Source organism: Pristiophorus japonicus, chromosome 10 (genome assembly GCF_044704955.1).
Source record: "Pristiophorus japonicus isolate sPriJap1 chromosome 10, sPriJap1.hap1, whole genome shotgun sequence".
In the NCBI taxonomy this organism is placed as follows: domain Eukaryota; kingdom Metazoa; phylum Chordata; class Chondrichthyes; family Pristiophoridae; genus Pristiophorus; species Pristiophorus japonicus.
The window spans coordinates 178,154,907-178,173,827 of record NC_091986.1 but is presented as its reverse complement, the minus strand read 5'-3'; the positions used below and the strand labels follow the sequence as shown (position 1 = coordinate 178,173,827).

Below are 18,921 nucleotides of genomic sequence, written 5' to 3'. Positions count from 1 at the left end.
GCTATGATTTGAAATTGTAGAATTCGATGTTGAGTCGGAAAGGCTGTAAAGTGCCTAATCGAAAGATGAGACGCTGTTTCTCGAGCTTGAGGTCAGCTGTGGCTCAGTGGGTAGTGCTCTCACCTGAGTCAAGGTTGTGGCTTCAAGTCCCACTCCAGAGCCTTGAGCACTAAAACCTAGGATGGCTCTCCAGTGCAGTACTGAGGGAGCGCTGTAATGTCGGAGGTCCAGTCTTTTGGATGAGACATAAAACCGAGGCCCATCTACTCTCTCAGGTAGATGTGAAGGATCCCATGGCACTATTTTGAAGAAGAGCAGGGGAGTTATCCCTGTACGCTGGCCAATATTTATCCCTCAATCAACATAAACATTATCTGGTCATGATCACATTGCTGTCTGTGGGAGCTTGCTTTGCACAAGTTGGCTGTTGCATTTCCTACATTACAACGGTGACTACACTTCAAAAAGTACTTCATTGGCTATAAAGCACTTTGAGACGTTCGGTGGTTGTGAAAGGCGTTATATAAAATTAGACCGGAGGAGGAGCAGACCTGGGTGAGACCAGAGCGAGAGCAGGAGCGGCGAAAAAAGGAGCGCCGAATGCAGGTCCGAGACCGGAGGCAGCAACGGACCCAGGGGAGACTAGAGTGGGGGCAGAGCGAGAGCGGGAGCAACTCAACAGGCAGAATCTGAAAGAGTGACATCAGAGTAGAAAAAGTGATGTCGGCACAAGGGGAGGAGCTGATTGTTGAGTAGCTGGTGAGTGCTTTTTGTTAAGTTTTCCGTTTATTTCTGCTGGGTTAGTTCTGAGTCTATTAAATAGAGACATGGCAGGGCAGCTCAGTCCCGTGGAGTGCACATCCTGCATCATGTGGGAAGTCCTGGACGCTTTGCGTAGCCTGGACGACCACATGCGCAGGAAGTGTTACCAGCTGCACCAATTCGAGCACCGAGTTTCGGAACTTGAGCAGAGGCTGGAGTCACTGCGGTGCATCCACGAGACTGAGAATTTCGTGGATAGCACGTTTCTAGAGGCGGTCAACCCACAGCTTAAATGTTTGCAGGCAGAGAGGAAATGTGAACACCAGGCAGAAGAGGAGGACTAGGCAGATAGTGCAGGAGTCCCCTGAGTCCATCTCGCTCTCCAACCAGTATTCTGTTCTGAGTACTGGTGAGGGCAGTGGTGCCTCTGGGGAGTGCAGCCAGAGCCAAGATCATGGCACCACGGGTGGCTCAGCTACACATGGAGGGAGGAAGAAGGGTGGAAGAGCAATAGTACTAGGGGATTCGATTGTCAGGGGAGCAGACAAGGTTTCAGTGGCTGCAGACGTGACTCCAGGATGGTATGTTGCCTCTCTGGTGCCAAGGTAAAAGATGTCACCGAGTGACTGCAAGACATTCTGGGGGGAGAGGGTGAACAGCCGGAGGTCATGGCCCTTATCAGTACCAATGACATAGGTAGAACGAGGGCTGAGGTCCTGCAGGCAGAGTTTAGGGAGCTAGGATAGAGATTAAAAAGCAGGACCTCAAAGGTAGTAATCTTTGGTTACTGCTGGTGCCATGTGCTAGTGTGTACAGAAATGGGAGGATAAAAAAAAGATTGAATGCATGGCTGGAGAGATGGTGCAGGCTGCATGGGCTTTAGATTCCTGAGGCACTGGGACCATTTCTAGGGAAGGTGGGACCGGTACAAGCTGGACGGGTTGCACCTCAACGGAGCCAGGACCAGTATCCTCGTGGGAGGGTTTGCTAATGCTGTTGGGGATGGTTTAAATAATCTTGGCAAGGGGATGGGAACCTGAGAATAGATTAAGTTGAGAGAGAAGCAAAGCCGGAATTGGGCAGCAGGAAAGTAGAAAGTGAATTTGGAAGACAGAGGAAACAAGGGCTGGAAAATAGCGAAGAAGGGAGTTTGGCACCATTAAATGGTATATACTTCAATGCAAGGAGTATAGAGAATAAGGCAGATGAGCTGAGAACACAGATTGACATTGGGAGAATGATATTATAGCTATTACAGAGACATGGCTGAAAGAAGGGCAGGTATGGCAGCTCAACATTCCTAGTTACAGGGTTTTCAGAGGGGATGGAGAGAGGGTAAAAATGGAGGTGGGCGTCGCAGTATTAATTAAAGTAACAATTACATGTGAGAATGGATGATATGTTAGAGGGATGATCAAACGAGGCCATATGGGTTGAATTGAAAAACAGAAAAGGGGCGATCACACTACAGGAAATGTACTACAGACTCCCAAACAGTCAGAGGGAGATAGAAGAATAAATAAGTGGGAAAATTGCTGCGATGTGCAAAACCTATAGAGCTGTCCCGATATGTACCACGACCTCTCGCTGTTCACCCTCTCCCCCCAGAATGCCCTGCTTCTGCTCTGTGGCATCCTTGACCCTGGCACCAGGGAGGCACCATACCATCCTGGAGTCACGTCAACAGCCGCAGGAATGCCTCTCTATTCCCCTAACTATTGAATCCCCTGCCACTATAGATCTGTTATTCTTTGTCCCTCCCCCCTGTGCAGCTGAGCCACTCATGGTGCCTTGGATTGGCTCTGGCTGCACTCACCTGTGCTCAGAACAGAATATCAGTTGGAAAGCGAGATGGACTCAGGGCAGGGGGGACTCCTGCACTACCTGCCTAGTGTTCTTCCTCCGTCTGGTCTTCACCCACTTCACCCACTTCCCCGAAATGCGGAGCTCGAGTAGTTGAAGCTGGAGACACCTCCTGCACACATAGTTGTCTCGGTTGCGCGAAGCATCCAGGACTTCCCACATGCCGCAGGTCATGCACTCCACAGGAATGACCTGCCCTGCCATCCCTCTATTTCGATTTACCTGTTATAAAAGAGAGATATTTATCAATCAACCAGCCAATCATTTACCTGCCCGGACGAGGGCGGTGCGCCCCTCGCCAGAAGTGAACTCATTGCCGACCTCTGGGCCTCCTGCTCCTCGGACTCCTGAACTCACTATCTCAGACTCCAGAACTCACTCTCGGAATGCAGCACTCTCGGACTCCTGAACTCCCAAACTCTTGGACTCCCCAACTCTCGGACTCCTGAACACCAGAACTCTCGGACTCCTGAACTCCTGCACTGAAGAGGAGGAGTGTGAAATATTCGACGAGATAAATGTAAAGTCCTTACTCTACAGCATGAAACCACACGAGGCACATTCCAGGGACAAGGTCACTCAGGGACAAGGTCACTCTGTGACCTTAACTCTTTATTACAAAACTCCAGAAGTGATGACCCTGCGTGGGACCTCCCTTTGTATACCTGTGTGATCAGGTAAGGAGTGTCTCCCACAAGTTCACCCCCTGTGGTCAAGGTATGCAACTAAGTTGAGTGTATACAGTAATACAATAGTGTTACATTGTAGTTACAAACATGACATCACCTTCCCCCCTCCAAAGTCTTATTGGGATCAGAGGTTTAGTCTTTCAGGTGGTCTACGCTCCCTCGTGGAGCGCCACAGTTGGGGCTCTGGTTGTTGGACACTGACGTGAGTGTCTGTCACCTGTGGTAATTCCGGCCTGTCCGGGCTGACCTCAGGGACTGTGCATTCTTCTGAATGCTCTTGTTGCTCGTTCGCTGGCGGTGTTGTGAGCTCCATCTCATGGTCTTCTTCAGGTTCCTCCGTGTCCATGCTGAACCTTTTTTTTTTACTTGGTCCAGATGCTTACGGCATTTCTGGCCATTGTTGAGTTTTACCACGATGACCCTATTCTCCTCTTTGTCAATTACAGTGCCTTCAAGCCATTTGGGCCCCATGGCGTGATTGACGACGAATATAGGATCATTTATTTCTATACATCTCCCCCTTGAATTACGGTCATAGTACTCGTTTTGTGACTTGCGCTTGCCCTCAACTATGTCAGTCAGGACTGGGTGGATGAGGGACAACCAAGTTTTGAGTGTCCGTTTCATTAGTAGCTCTGCGGGCGGGACCCCCGTGAGTGAATGCGGGCGGGATCTATAGGCCACCAGGAGGCGTGATAGGCGGCATTGTAGGGAGGGTCCTTGAATCCTGAGCATACCTTGCTTAATGATTTAGACTGCCCGTTCCGCCTGGTCATTGGAGGCCGGCTTGAATGGCGCAGTCCTGACGTGGTTGATGCTATTGCACGACATAAACTCCCGGAATTCATAGCTCGTGAAATACAGGCCATTATCACTAACCAGGATGTCCGGCAAGCCATGGGTTGCAAAGATCGCACGTAGGCTTTCCACGGTGGTGGATGACTTGCATGAATTCAAGATGATGCACTCGATCCATTTCGAGTACGCATCTACTACAATGAGGAACATCTTCCCCATGAATGGGCCTGCGTAGTCAACATGAATGCGTGACAATGGCTTGGTGGGCCAGGGCCACGGGCTGAGCGGGGCTTCCCTGGGGGCATTTCCCAGCTGGGCACAAGTCGTGCACCTGCGAACAGTGTTCCAGGTCTGAATCAATTCCAGGCCACCAAACGTGTGACCGGGCAATGGCTTTCATCATCACAATGCCTGGGTGCTCGCTGTGGACTTCCCTGATGAATGCCTCCCTGCCCTTCTGGGGCATGACTACCCGGCTGCCCCATAGCAAGCAGTCGGCTTGGATGGAGAGCTCAGCCATCCGCCTGTGGAACGGTCTGACCTCCTCAGGGCATGCTCCGTGTGCGGGCGCCCAATCCCCAGTCATTTCTTAATCAGGGATAGGAGGGGATCTCTGTTTGTCCAGATTTTGATTTGGCGGGCTGTGATGGAGGAGCCTGCACTGTCAAAGGCATCGACAGCCATGACCATATCAGCGCTTTGCTCAGCTGCCCCCTCAGTGGAGGCCAGTGGGAGCCTGCTGAGCGCGTTAGCGCAATTTTCAGTGCCGGGCCGGTGCCGGATGGAGTAGTCATAAGCAGCTAGCGTGAGAGCCCATCGCTGTATGCGAGCTGATGCGCTGGCATTGACTGCCTTGCTGTCAGACAACAGGGATGTGAGTGGCTTGTGGTCCGTCTCTAATTCAAACTTCATACCGAAGAGGTACTGATGCATTTTTTTTACATCATAGATACATGCAAGCGCTTCCTTCTTGACCATCCCATAGCCCCGTTCTGCTTGAGAGAGCGACCTGGAGGCATAAGCCACAGGTTGTAGCTGACCCTCAGCATTACCCTGCTGCAACACGCATCCAACCCCATAGGACGATGCATCACATGTTAGAATTAAATGTTTACAGGGGTCGTACAGGGTCAACAACTTGTTTGAACAAAGTAGGTTTCGTGCCCGATCAAAAGCCCGTTCTTGACAGTCACCCCAAAACCAATCGCAACCCTTACGCAGGAGCACGTATAGCGGCTCCAACAACGTGCTCAAGTTCGGTAGAAAGTTCCCGAAATAGTTCAACAGTCCCAGGAATGAATGCAGCTCCAATGTGTTGCAGGGCCTGGGTGCTCGTCGAATCGTCTCTGTTTTGGATTCGGTGGGCCGAATCCCATCTGCAGCAACCCTCCTGCCCAGAAACTCAACCTCAGGAGCTAAGAACATGCTTTTAGACTTCTTGAGTCGTAGGCCTACCCGGCCCAGTCAGCGTAGCACCTCCTCCAGGTTGTGGAGGTGTTCCTCAGTGTCTCGACCCGTGATGAGGATGTCGACCTGGAATACGATCGTTCCCGGAATGGATTTAAGCAGGCTTTCCATGTTACGTTGAAAAATCGCGGCCGCTGATCGAATGCCAAACGAGCACCTGTTATACGCAAACAGTCCCTTGTGTGTGGTGATGATGGTCAGTAGTTTGGATTCGTCAGCCAGTTCCTGGGTCATATAGGCTGGAGTGAGGTCCAATTGGTGAACAACTTGCCGCCTGCCAGTGTGGTGAAGAGGTCCTCCGCTCTTGGGAGCGGGTATTGGTCTTGTAGGGACACCCGATTGATGGTGGCCTTGTAGTCGCCACAGATCCTGACAGAGCCATCCGCTTTTAGAACGGGAACGATGGAGCTCGCCCAGTCGCTGAATTCAACAGGCGAGATATGATGCACTCTCGCAACAGCTGGTCCAATTCGCTCTCGATTTTTTCCCGCATCACATACGGCACCGCTCTGGCTTTGTGGTGCACTGGCCTGGCGTCCGGAGTGATGTGTATCACTACTTTAGTGCCTTTGAAAGTCCCGACGCCCGGTTGGAATAGTGACTCGAATTGTTGTAGGATTTGTGAGCACGAACTTCGCTCCACCGAGGACATAGCGTGAACATCCCCCCCATTTCCAGTTCATCTCAGCTAACCAGCTCCTCCCCAACAGTGCGGGATCATTGCCCGAGACAATCCAGAGTGGCAGTCGGTTCACTAACCCATTGTGTGTGACAGCCATCATTGCACTGCCTAGCACCGGAATTATTTATTTGGTGTAAGTCCGTAATTGTGTCTCAATACGTTCTAATTTGGGTCCACTGGCTTTGAGCGGCCATAGCTTCTCAAATTGCTGAACGCCCATGAGTGACTGGCTGGCCCCAGTGTCCAGCTCCATGCGTACTGGGATACCGTTCAACAAAACCCTCATCATCATTGGTGGCGTTTTGGTGTATGAACTGTGAATATTCGCCGCGTGGACCCGCTGAACCTCGGCGTCCATCGATTTGCTCCAAAAGTCATCCTGCCTCACAGAACCCTCTTCTGGTTCACCTGCCTCATATATTAGTCTGGTTGCAGGTTTTCTGCACATTCGAGCGAAATGGCCACTGAGATTTCAGTTTCTGCAGACAAACTGTTGGAATCTGCAAGATCTGGCTCAGTGTTTTCCCCCACACCCCCAACATGAGTTAAAGTTTCCATTGTTGGGGACAAAGGGACTATGGCCAGGCATTCCGCGCTGACTGTCCCTTTAACTGCTCTTAAGTACCCTATTTGTGGGTGTCAATGGCCCCATCCTGGGCCGCATTGTCTACTGTGATGGCGTGAACGTCCGTTCAGCCTGCCATTGTCTCTGTTGAGGTCCTGCTCTGGGGTCTATTGCTGCCTGGTAAATGTCGGACTGCCCCTGCCTGCCTGCGGGGCTCTGAGTAGCATTGATGATGTTGACTCCCTGATCCATCGCCGCGTTAGAGGCAGAATTGCGCGTGTAAATCATTTTCGTCTCTTCCTCCCCTGACATGAAAGTTTGAGCTAACAACGCTGCCGCTTCCAAGGTCAAGTCCTTGGTCTCAATTAACTTGCGAAAAATTCCCGCATGACCGATACCCTCGATAAAGACGTCCCTTAGCATGCAGGCGTCTGTGACCTTACAGAGGCTGGCCAAACGCCGGAGGTCCGCTACAATGTCCGGTATGCTCTGTCCTTCACGACATGGTGGGTGTAGAATCTGTGTTGAGCCATGTGTATGCTGCTCGCCGGTTTGAGGTGCTCCCCGATTAATTTGTTAAGCTCTTCAAAGGTTTTGTCCGATGGCTTTTCGGGTGCCAGTAAGTCCTTCATGAGCGCATAATTCTTTGGACCGCAGCTGATCAGGAGATGGGCCCTTCGCTTGTCGGCCGCTGCATCCCCCAGCCAATCTTTCGTAACGAAGCTCTGCTGAAGCCACTCGACAAAATCGTCCCAGTCTTCCCCAGCACAGTACCATTCCTGTGTGCTACCGGTGGCCATTCTCGTGGGCCGTGAATTTCCGTTTCACGTCGCCAATGTAAAGTCTTTACTATATAGCATAAAACCACATGAGACACGTTCCAGGGACAAGGCCAATCTGTGACCTTAACTCTTTATTACAGGACTCCAGAAGTGATGACCCTGCGTGGGACCTCCCTTTATATACCTGGATGACCAGATGAGGAATGTCTCCCACAAGTTCACCCCCTGTGGTCAAGGTGTGCATTTCTTACGTATATACAGAATTGCAGTGTTGTTACATAAAGGTTACATACATGACAGGCTCCTTGCCAGAAGTGAACTCCTTGCCGACCTCCAGGCCTCCTGCTCCTCAGACTCCTGAACTCACTCTCTCGGACTGCAGAACTCTCAGACTCCTGAACTCCTGAACTCTCGGACTCCCCAACTCTCAGACTCCTGAACTCCAGAACTCTCGGACTCCTGAATTCCTGAACTGAAGAGGAGGAGTGTGAAATATTAGACGAGATAAACATCATAAGAGAGGAAGTAAGGGGCATTGCAGCTTTGAAATTGGATAAATCACCAAGCCCGCATGAAATGTATCCCAGGCTGTTAAGAGAAGCAAAAGAGGAAATAGCAAAGGCTCTGACCATCATTTTCCAATCCTCTCTGGCTACAGGTGTGGTGTCAGAGGACCAGAGGACTGCTAATGTTGCACCTTTGTTTAAAAATGCAGAAAGGGATAGACGGAGTAATTACAAGCCAGTCAGCCTAACCTCAGTAGTGGGAAAATTATTGGAAAAATTCCTGAAGGACAGGATGAATCTTCATTTGGAAAGACATGGATTAATCAAGGACAGTCAGCATGGATTTGTTAAGGAAAGGTCGTATCTGACTAACTTAATAGAATTTTTCGAGGAGCTAACCAGGAGGGTCAATGAGGGCAATGCATATGATGTAGTGTATATGGATTTTAGCAAAGCTTTTGATAAGGTCCCACATGGCAGATTGGTCACGAAAGTAAAAGCCCATGGGATCCAGGGCAAAGTAGCAAGTTGGATCCAAAATTGGCTCAGAGGCAGGAAGCAAAGCGTAATGGTTGATGGGTGGTTTTGTGACTGGAAGGCTGTATCCAGTGAGGTTCCGCAGGGCTCAGTGCTGGGTCCCTTGCTTTTTGTGGTATATATTAATGACTTGAACTTGAATGTTGGGGGTAAGATTAAGAAGTTTGCAGATTACACTAAAGTAGGCTGTGTGGTTGATAATGAAGAAGAAAACTGCAGACTGCAGGAAGATATCAATGTACGGGTCAGGTGGGCAGAACAGTGGCAAATGGAATTCAATCTGGATAAGTGTGAGGTAATGCATTTGGGGAGGTCTAACAAGGTAAGGGAATACACATTAAATGGTACGACTGGTTTGCTAGTGCTGTTGGGGATGGTTTACATAGAAACATAGAAATTAGGTGCAGGAGCAAACCATTCGGCCCTTCGAGCCTGCACCGCCATTCAATAAGATCATGGCTGATCATTCAACCTCAGTACCCCGTTCCTGCTTTCTCTCCATTACCCCTTGATCCCTTTGGTCGTAAGGGCCATATCGAACTCCCTTTTGAATATATCTAACGAACTGGCCTCAACAACTCTCTGCGGTAGGGAATTCCACAGGTTAACCACTCTCTGAGTGAAGAAGTTTCTCCTCGTCCCGGTCCTAAATGGCTTACCCCTTATTTTTAGACTGTGACTCCTGGTTCTGGAACTCCCCAGCAATGGGAACATTCTTCCTGCCTATAACCTGTCCAATCCAGTCAGAATTTTATATTTCTATGAGATCCCCTCTCATTCTGGAAACAAATGGATACAAGCCCAGTTGATCCAGTCTCTCCTCATATGTCAGTCCTGCCATCCCGGGAATCAGTCTGGAGAACCTTCGCTGTACTCCCTCAATAGCAAGAACGTCTTTCCTCAGATTAGGAGACCAAAACTGAACACAATATTCCAGGTCTCTGTACAACTGCAGTAAGGCCTCACTGCTCCTATACTCAAATCCTCTAGCTGTGAAGGCCAACATGCCATTTGCCTTCTTCAACGCCTGCTGTACGTGCATGCCAACCTTCAATGACTGATGTACCATGACACCCAGGTCTCGTTGCAGCTCCCCTTTTCCTAATCTGTCACCATTCAGATAATATTCTGTCTTCCTGTTTTTGTCACCAAAGTGGATAACCTCACATTTATTCACATTATACTGCATCTGCCACGCATTTGCCCACTCACCTAACCTGTCCAAGTCACCTGCAGCCTCTTAGCATCCTCCTCACAGCTCACACCGCCACCCAGTTTAGTGTCATCTGCAAACTTGGAGATATTACATTCAATTCCTTCATCCAAATCATTGATGTATATTGTAAATAGTTGGGGTCCCAGCACTGAGCCCTGCGGCACCCCACTAGACACTGCCTGCCATTCTGAAAAGGATCCGTTTATTCCGACTCTCTGCTTCTTGTCTGCCAACCAGTTCTCTATCCACATCAATACATTACCCCCAATACCATGTGCTTTAATTTTGCACACTAATCTCTTGTGTGGGACCTTGTCAAAAGCCTTTTGAAAGTCCAAATACACCACATCCATTGGTTCTCCCTTGTCCACTCTACTAGTTACATCATCAAAAAATTCTACAAGATTTGTCAAGCATGATTTCCCTTTCATAAATCCATGCTGACTTGGACCGATCCTGTCACTGCTTTCCAAATGCGCTGCTATTTCATCTTAAATAATTGATTCCAACATTTTCCCCACCACTGATGTCTGGCTAACCGGTCCATAATTCCGTTTTCTGTCTCCCTCCTTTTTTAAAAAGTGGTGTTACATTAGCTACCCTCCAGTCCATAAGAACTGATCCAGAGTCAATAGAATGTTGGAAAATGATTAGCAATGCATCCATTATTTCTAGGGCCACTTCCTTAAGTACTCTGGGATGCAGCATATCAGGCCCTGGGGATTTATTGTCTCTCAATCCCATCAATTTCCCGAACACAATTTCCTGACTAATAAGGATTTCCTTCAGTTCCTCCTTTTCGCTAGACCCTCGAACCCCTAGTATTTCCGGAAGGTTATTTGTGGCTTCCTTAGTGAAGAACAGATCCAAAGTATTTGTTCAATTGGTCTGCCATTTCCTTGTTCCCCATTATAAATTCACCTGATTCTGACTGCAAGGGACCTACGTCAGTCTTCACTAATCTTTTTCTCTTCACATATCTATAGAAGCTTTTGCAGTCAGTTTTTATGTTCCCTACAAGCTTCCTCTCATACTCTATTCTCCCCTCCTAATTAAACCCTTTGTCCTCCTCTGCTGAATTCCAAATTTCTCCTAGTCCTCAGGTTTGCTGCTTTTTCTGGCCAATTTATATGCCTCTTCCTTGGATTTAACGCTATCCCTAATTTCCCTTGTTAGCCACAGTTGAGCTTCCTTCGCGGGGGGGTGGAAACACGAGAATAGATTAAGTGGAGAGAGAAGCAAAGCTGGAATTGGGCAGCAGGACAGTGAATTTGGAAGACAGAGGAAACAAGGGCTGGAAAATAGACAAGAGGGGCGTTTGGCACCACTAAATGGTATATACTTCAATGCAAGGAGTGTATAGAGGATAAGGCAGATGAGCTGAGAACACAGATTGACATTGGAGAATGATATTATAGCTATTACAGAGACATGGCTGAAAGAAGGGCAGGTATGGCAGCTCAACATTCCTAGTTACAGAGTTTTCAGAGGGGATAGAGAGAGGGTAAAAAAGGATGTGGGGGGTCGCAATATTAATTAAAGTAACAATTACATGTGAGAATGGATGATATGTTAGAGGGGTCATCAAATGAGGCCATATGGGTCGAATTGAAAAACAAAGCAGGGGCGATCACACTACTGGGAATGTACTATGGACTCCCAAACAGTCAGAGGGAGATAGAAGAATAAATAAGTGGGAAAATTGCTGCGAGGAGCAAAACATATGGAGCTGTCCCGATATGGACCACGACCTCTCGCTGTTCACCCTCTCCCCCCAGAATGCCCTGCTTCCGCTCTGTGGCATCCTTGATCCTGGCACCAGGGAGGCACCATACCATCCTGGAGTCACGTCAACAGCCGCAGAAATGCCTCTCTATGCCCCTAACTATTGAATCCCCTACCACTATAGATCTGTTATTCTTTGTCCCTCTCCCTTTTCAGCTGAGCCACTCATGGTGCCTTGGATTAGCTCTGGCTGCACTCCCCAGAGGCACCATCGCCCTCACCGGTGCTCAGAACAGAATATCGGTTGGAAAGCGAGATGGACTCAGGGCGGGGGAGGCTCCTGCACTACCTGCCTAGTGTTCTTCCTCCGTCTGGTGTTCACCCACTTCCCCTCTACCTGCATCTGGGGTGACCATCTCCTGAAACATGCTATCCACATAGCTCTTAGCCTCGCAGATGCACCGTATTGACACCAGCCGCTGCTCAAGCTCCGAAATGCGGAGCTCGAGTAGTTGAAGCTGGAGACACCTCCTGCACACATAGTTGTCTCGGTTGCATGAAGCATCCAGGGCTTCCTACGTGCCGCAGGACATGCACTCCACAGGAATGACCTGCCCTGCCATCCCTCTATTTAGATTTATCTGTTATAAAAGAGAGATATTTATCAATCAACCAGCCAATCACTTACCTGCCCGGATGAGGGCTGTGGGCTCTGTAAAGTCCTTACACAGTACCACAAATCCACACGAGGCACATTCTATGGACAAGATCACTCCATGACCTGAACCTTTATTCACAGGACCAAGAAGTGATGACCCTGCGTGGGACCTCCCTTTATATACCTGGATGACCAGGTGAGGAGTGTCTCTCACAAGTTCACCCCCTGTGGTCAAGGTGTGCATTTCTTATGTATATACAGTATTGCAGTGTTGTTACATAAATGTTACATACATGACATCACCTCCCCCTCAACATCTTATTGGGATCATAGGTTAAGTCTCTCGGGTGGTCTGCGCTCTCTCGTGGAGCGCCGCAGTTGGGGCTCTGGTTGTTGAGCCTTGGTATGCGTCTCTGTCACCTGTGGTGATTCCGGTCTGTCCGGGCTGACCGCAGGGACTGTGCATGCTGCTGAATGTTCTTGTTACTCGTTCACTGGCGGTGGTGTGAATACCATCTCATGATCTTCCTCAGGTTCCTCAGTGTCCATGCTGAACCTTTTTTTACTTGGTCCAGATGCTTGCGGCATATCTGCCCATTGTTAAGTTTAACCACTATGACTCTATTCCCCTCTTTGTCTATTACAGTACCCTCACCCCAAAGCGTGATTGAGAACAAATACGGGGTCATCAATTTCTATACATCTCCCCCTTGAATTTTGGTCATGGTACTCGTTTTGGGACTGGCGCTTGCCCTCAACAATGTCGGACAGGACTGGATGAATGAGGGACAGCCGAGTTTTGAGTGTTCGTTTCATGAGTAGCTCCGCGGGCGGGACCCCCGTGAGCGAGTGGAGTCGGGACCTATAGGCCAGCAGGAGGCGCGATAGGCGGCATTGAAGGGAGGGTCCTTGAATCCGGAGCATGCCTTGTTTTATGATTTGGACCGCACGTTCCGCCTGGCCATTGGAGGCCGGCTTGAACGGTGCTGTCCTGACATGGTTAATGCCATTACCCGACATGAACTCCCGGAATTCGTAGCTTGTGAAACATGGGCCATTATCGCTAACAAGGATGTCCGGCAGGCTGTGGGTCGCAAAGACCGCGCGCAGACTCTCAACGGTGGTGGATGTCGTGCACGAATTCAAAATGATGCATTCGATCCATTTCGAGTACACATCAACCACAATGAGAAACATTTTTCCCATGAATGGGCCCGCGTAGTCTACGTGAATATGTGACCATGGCCTGGTGGGCGAGGGCCACGGGCTGAGCGGGGCTTCCCTGGGGACATTATCTAGCTGGGCACACGTCGTGCACCTGCGAACACAGTGTTCCAGGTCTGAATCAATTCCCGGCCACCACACATGTGACCGGGCAATGGCCTTCATCAGCACGATGCTCGCTGTGGAGTTCCCTGATGAATGCTTCCCTGCCCCTCTGGGGCATGACTACCCGGCTGACCCATAGTAGGCAGTTGGCTTGGATGGAGAGCTCATCCATCCGTCTGTGAAACGGTCTGACCTCAGGGCATGCTCTGTGTGCGGGCGCCCAATCCCCAGTCAGGACACATTTCTTAATCAAGGATAGGCGGGGATCTCTGTTGGTCCAGATTTTGATCTGGCGGGCTGTGATGGGGGAGCCTGCGCTGTCAAAGGCATCAACAGCCATGACCATCTCAGCGCTTTGCTCCGCTGCTCCCTCAGTGCCAGTGGACGCCTGCTGAGCTTGTCAGCGCAGTTTTCGGTGCCGGGCCGGTGCCGGATGGTGTAGTCATACGCAGCGAGCATGAGGCCCATCGCTGTATGCGAGCTGACGCATTGGCATTGACAGCCTTGCTGGTTAACGGCTTGTGGTCCGTTTCTAATTCAAACCTCCTGCCAAAAAGGTACTGATTCATCTTTTTCACCCCATAGACACATGCAAGCGCTTCCTTCTCAACCATCCCATATCCCCGTTCAGCTTGAGAGAGCGACCTGGAGGCATAAGCCACAGGTTGTAGTTGGCCCTCAGCGTTACTCTGCTGCAGCACGCACCCAACCCCATAGGACGATGCATCACATGCCAGAACCAATTTCTTACGGGGGTCGTACGGGGTCAACAACTTATTTGAACAAAGTAGGTTCCGCGCCCGATTGAAAGCCCGTTCCTGACAGTCACCCCAAAACCAATTGCAACCCTTACACAGGAGCATGTGTAGCAGCTCCAACAATGTGCTTAAGTTCGGCAGAAAGTTCCCGAAATAGTTCAAGAGTCCCAGAAATGAACGCAGCTCCGATGTGTTGCAGGGCCTGGGCGCTCGTCGAATCGTCTCCGTTTTGGATTCGGTAGGCCGAATCCCATCTGCAGCAACCCTCCTGCCCAGAAACTTGACCTCGCGAGCCAAACACACACTTAGACTTCTTAAGTCGCAGGCCTACCCGGTCCAGTCGGTGTAGCACCTCCTCCAGGTTGTGGCGGTGTTCCTCGGTGTCACGACCGGTGATGAGGATGTCGTCCTGAAATACGATTGTTCCGGGAATGGATTTGAGCAGGTTTTCCATGTTTCTTTGAAAAATCGCGGCCGCTGCCAAACGGACACCTGTTGTAAACAAACAGTCCCTTGTGCGTGGTGATGGTGGTCAGTAGTTTAGATTCATTGGCCAGTTCTTGGGTCATGTAGGCTGAAGTGAGGTCCAACTTGGTGAACAGCTTGCCACCTGCCAGCGTGGCAAAAAGGTCCTCCGCTCTCGGGAGCAGGTATTGGTCTTGTAGAGACACCCGGTTGATAATAGCCTTGTAGTCGCCACAGATCTTGACCGAGCCATCCGCTTTTAGGACGGGAATGATGGGGCTCACCCAGTCGCTGAATTCAATAGGCGAGATGATGCCCTCTCTCAGCAACCGGTCCAACTCGCTCTCAATTTTCTCCCGCATCACATACGGGACAGCTCTGGCTTTGTGGTGCACTGGTCTGGCGTCCGGGGTGATGCGTATCACTACTTTGGTACCTTTGAACGTCCCGACGCCAGGTTGAAATAGTGACTCAAATTGCTGTAGGACCTGTGAGCATGAACTTCGCTCCACAGATGACATGGCTTGCACATGCCCCCATTTCCAGTTCATCTCAGCTGACCAGCTCCTCCCCAACAGTGCGGGACCATTGCCCGGGACAATGCAGAGTAGCAGCCGGTTCACCGATCCATTGTGTGTGACCGCCAACATTGCACTGCCTAGCACTGGAATTATTTCTTTGGTATACGTCTGTAATTGCATCTCAATGCGTTCTAGTTTGGGTCTGCTGGCTTTGAGTGGCCACAGGTTTTTGAATTGTTGAACACTCATGAGTGACTGGCTGGCCCCCGTGTCCAGCTCCATGCGTACAAGGATGCCGTTTAATAGGACTTTCATCATCATAGGTGGCGTTTTGGTATATGGAGCTGTGAATGTTTGCCACATGAACCCGCTGAACTTCAGCGTCCATTGATTTTGCCCCACGCGTCACCCTGCCTCGCAGACCCCTCTTCTGGTCCATCTGCCTCGTAAATTAGCCTGGTCGCAGGCTTCCTGCACATTCTGGCTAAATGGCCAGTGAGGTTACAATTTCTGCAAACGAACTGTTGAAACCTGCAAGTCCTGGCAGCATGTCTGCCCCCACACCTCCAGCATGAACTGAGATTCCCATTGTTGTGAACAAAAGAGCTGTTACCAGGCATTCCTCGCTGATTGTCCCTTTGACTGCTCTTGAGCACCCTGTTAGTGGGTGTCAATAGCCCCATCCCAGGCCGCATTGTCCACTGAGGGGGGCGTAAATGTCCATTCAGCTTGCAATTGTCTCTGTTGGAGACTTACTCTTGGGTCTATTGCTGCCTGGGGTGTGTCGAACTGCCCTTGCCTGCCTGCGGGGCTCTGTGTCGCATTTATGATATTGACTCCCTGATCCATCACCACGTTGGAGGCAGAATTGCGCGCGTATATTATCTTGGTTTCCTCCTTCCCCGCCATAAAAGTCTGAGCCATCAACGCCGCCGCTTCCAAGGTCAAGTCCTTGGTCTCAATTAGCTTTCTGAAAATCCCAGCATGACCAATGCCCTCAATAACGAAATCCTTTAGCATCTCCCCCCTGCAGACGTCTGTGAACTTACAGAGGCTGGCCAAGTGCCGGAGGTCCGCAACGAAATCCGGTATGCTCTGTCCTTCCCGACGTCGGTGGGTATAAAATCTGTGTCGGGCCATTTGTACGCTGCTCGCTGGTTTGATGTGCTCACCGATTAGTTTGCTGAGCTCTTCAAAGGTTTTGTCGGCCGGCTTCTTAGGTGCTAGCAGATCTTTCATGAGCGCGTAAGTCTTAGATCCACAGCTGGTTAACAAATGAGCCCTTCGCTTGTCGGCCGCTGCGTCTCCCAGCCAGTCCTTCATGACAAAACTCTGCTGAAGCCTCTCAATGAAATCTTCCCAGTCCTCACCAACACAGCACCGTTCATCTGTGCCGCCGGTGGCCATTCTCGTGGGTCGTTGATTCCCGTTTCTCGTCGCCAATGTAAAGTCCTTACACAATACCACAAATCCACACAAGGCACATTCTATGGACAAGGTCACTCCATGATCTGAACCTTTATTCACAGGACCAAGAAGTGATGACCCTGCGTGGGACCTCCCTTTATATACCTGGGTGACCAGGTGAGGAGTGTCTCCCACAAGTTCACCCCCTGTGTTCAAGGTGTGCATTTCTTACGTATATACAATATTGCAGTGTTGTTACATAAAGGTTACATACATGACAGGCTCCTTGCCAGAAGTGAACTCCTTGCCGACCTCCGGGCCTCCTGCTCCTCGGACTCCAGAACTCACTCTCTCGGACTGCAGAACTCTCAGACTCCTGAACTCCCGAACTTTCGGACTCCCCAACTCTCAGACTCCTGAACTCCCGAACTCTCGGACTCCTGAACTGAAGAGGAGGAGTGTGAAATATTAGACGAGATAAACATCGTAAGAGAGGAAGTATTAAGGGGCATGGCAGCTTTGAAAGTGGATAAATCACCAGGCCCGGATGAAATGTATCCCAGGCTGTTAAGAGAAGCAAAAGTGGAAATAACAGAGGGTCTGACCATCATTTTCCAATCCTCTCTGGCAACAGGTGTGGTGCCAGAGGACCAGAGGACTGCTAATGTTGCACCTTTGTTTAAAAATGCAGAAAGGGATAGACGGAGTAATTACAGGCCAGTCAGCCTAACCTCAGTAGTGGGAAATTTATTGGAAAAAATCCTGATGGACAGGATGAATCTTCATTTGGAAAGACATGGATTAATCAAGGACAGTCAGCATGGATTTGTTAAGGGAAAGTCGTCTCTGACTAACTTAATAGAATTTTTCGAGGAGCTAACCAGGAGGGTCAATGAGGGCAGTGCATATGATGTAGTGTATATGGATTTTAGCAAAGCTTTTGATAAGGTCCCACATGGCAGATTGGTCACGAAAGTAAAAGCCCATGGGATCCAGGGCAAAGTAGCAAGTTGGATCCAAAATTGCCTCAGAGGCAAGAAGCAAAGCGTAATGGTTGATGGGTGTTTTTGTGACATGAAGGCTGTATCCAGTGGGGTTCCACAGGGCTCAGTTCTGGGTCCCTTGCTTTCTGTGGTATATATGTCAATGACTTAGACTTGAATGTTGAGGGTATGATTAAGAAGTTTGCAGAGGACACTAAAATAGGCTGTGTGGTTGATAATGAAGAAGAACGCTGCAGACTGCAGGAAGATATCAATGTACTGGTCAGGTGGGCAGAACAGTGGCAAATGGAATTCAATCTGGATAAGTGTGAGGTAATGCATTTGGGGAGGTCTAACAAGGCAAGGAAATACACATTAAATAGTACGACACTGAAAAGTGTAGAGGAACAAAGGGACCTTGGAGTGCAGGTCCACAGATCCCTGAAGATAGCAGACCAGGTAGATAAGGTGGTTAAGAAGACATATGGAATACTTGCCTTCATTAGTCGAGGCATGGAATACATGAGCAAGGATGTTATGCCTGAACTGTATAAAACACTGGTTAGGCCGCAGCTGGAGTACTATGTGTAGTTCTGGTCACCACATGACAGGAAAGATGTGATTGCACTGGAAAGGGTGCAGAGGAGATTTACAAGAATGTCGCCTGGGCTGGAGAATTTTGGCTCTGAGGAAAGATTGTAGATGCTGGGTCTGTTTTCATTGGAACAGAGGAGGCTGAGAGGAGACCTGATTGATGTGTATACAATTATGAGGGGCCTGGATAGAGTGGATAGGAAGGACCAGTTTCCCTTGGCAGAGGGGGTCAACAACCAGAGGGCATTAGATTTAAAGTAATTGGGGGGAGGTATAGAGGAGATATGAGGGGAAATTTCGCCACCCAGAGGGTGGTGCGGGTCTGGAACTCACTGCCTGAAAGGGTGGTAGAGGTAAAAAGCTTCACCACATTTAATAAATACTTGGATGTGCACTTAAAGTGCCGTAAACTACAGGGCTACGGACCAAGAGCTGGAAAGTGGGATTAGGCGTGGATACGATGGGTCAAAATGGCCTCCATCCGTACTGTAAACTTCTATGATTCTATGATTCTATAATAAATAAAGTAAACCAAGAAGTATAAACCCGGAAGTATAAATTAGATTTAAGTCATGTACAGTAAGTGAAATAAAGATTGAAAAAGAAGGGATTAA

At 49.5% G+C, this 18,921-nt stretch overlaps 1 long non-coding RNA gene across 1 annotated transcript; it reads right to left on the bottom strand.

Annotated features, from left to right (window-relative positions):
* Positions 1–3,037: 3,037 nt before the first annotated feature.
* Positions 3,038–17,166, bottom strand: LOC139274858 (uncharacterized). Its single transcript, XR_011595628.1, has 3 exons — positions 17,005–17,166; positions 7,902–8,080; positions 3,038–3,107 (listed from the first exon to the last, which is right to left on the bottom strand). It is a non-coding gene; the product is annotated as an uncharacterized lncRNA (long non-coding RNA).
* Between the last annotated feature and the right edge of the window lie 1,755 nt (positions 17,167–18,921).